At 37.2% G+C, this 1,175-nt stretch overlaps 1 non-coding gene across 1 annotated transcript; it reads left to right on the top strand.

Annotated features, from left to right (window-relative positions):
* Positions 1–687: 687 nt before the first annotated feature.
* Positions 688–770, top strand: trnal-uaa (transfer RNA leucine (anticodon UAA)). The gene has a single exon. It is a non-coding gene; the product is annotated as a tRNA-Leu (tRNA).
* Positions 771–1,175: the final 405 nt, after the last annotated feature.

Here is a 1,175-nt window from a genome sequence, read left to right as displayed (position 1 = left end):
GAAAAAGTTAGTCCGCTGTTGATGCATGCTATTGATAAAAACAAGAAAAGCGATTGTGGGGATAGGGATGATCATGCTTGTTGCTGCTTTGATAGAGTGTTATTTGAGATTGCTCAAGTCGGAGAAAATTATCAGCGGGGGATGGATTTACTTACTCAGCTGATGGCAGAGGGAGAAAGACAATCCCCCGAAAGTCTCATACGCGCCTGTCTATCTTGTATCCCCGACAATGAATTTGACTGTAATCACATTTTTGTATTTTACGCTTTAATAGTAGATGTAGTTGCCTATAAATTTCATGATAACTAGCCTATCGATGTTAATCAGTTGCTTTCTACTCTGCATACATGTATTGTTGAAAAAGCCACTATATCCACCTTAATGCATGTGACATCGCTAATCTTCCTCAACAACTGTCACGGGTGTAACTAATTGTATACCAGCATTTTTTAAATGTAACTTTCACAAATTGTATACCAGCATTTTTTTAAATGTATCTTTCACAAATTGTATACCAGCATTTTTTTAAATGTAACTTTCACGAATTGTATACTAACATTTTTAAAATATATATCTTTCACTAATTATATACTAATAAAAAAAAAATAAAAAAATTATAATAATAATAATAAAAAAAATTAAAAACTTGAATACCAGTGTCTTTGTAAATAATAGACAAATATGATGAGCAGGGTGGCCGAGTGGTTAAGGCGTTGGACTTAAGATCCAATGGACATATGTCCGCGTGGGTTCGATCCCCACCCCAGCTAAACTCTTTTGTAAAATAATAATAATACACAATATTAAATAATACACAAACTCTACACAATATGGGTTGAATACATAAAAAAAAAAAACAGAATTTCACTGATGTTCACTCAGTCTGTTAACATCCCCCCCTCCACAGACAGCTATAAAACGGCACTTCGCCGCTCTCTCCCACTCACTGTGTGTGAAGCATGTCTGTTGCCAAGACTACAGCTCGCGTCTTGAGCCGTTCGTACTATGACCCCAGCCAGCCGGGGTCATACGGGGGTTTCTCCAGACTGAAGAGAGGGGTGGGTGGAAAAGTGAGTAGTGATGACATCAGAGACTGGCTGTCTATGCAAGACAGTTATACTTTACATAAACCGGTTAAAAAGAATTTCCCTAGGAACAGAGTGTTTGTACCGAGA

Source organism: Brienomyrus brachyistius, unplaced genomic scaffold (assembly GCF_023856365.1).
Source record: "Brienomyrus brachyistius isolate T26 unplaced genomic scaffold, BBRACH_0.4 scaffold36, whole genome shotgun sequence".
In the NCBI taxonomy this organism is placed as follows: Eukaryota; Metazoa; Chordata; class Actinopteri; order Osteoglossiformes; family Mormyridae; genus Brienomyrus; species Brienomyrus brachyistius.
This window is presented reverse-complemented; position numbering and strand designations above follow the sequence as displayed.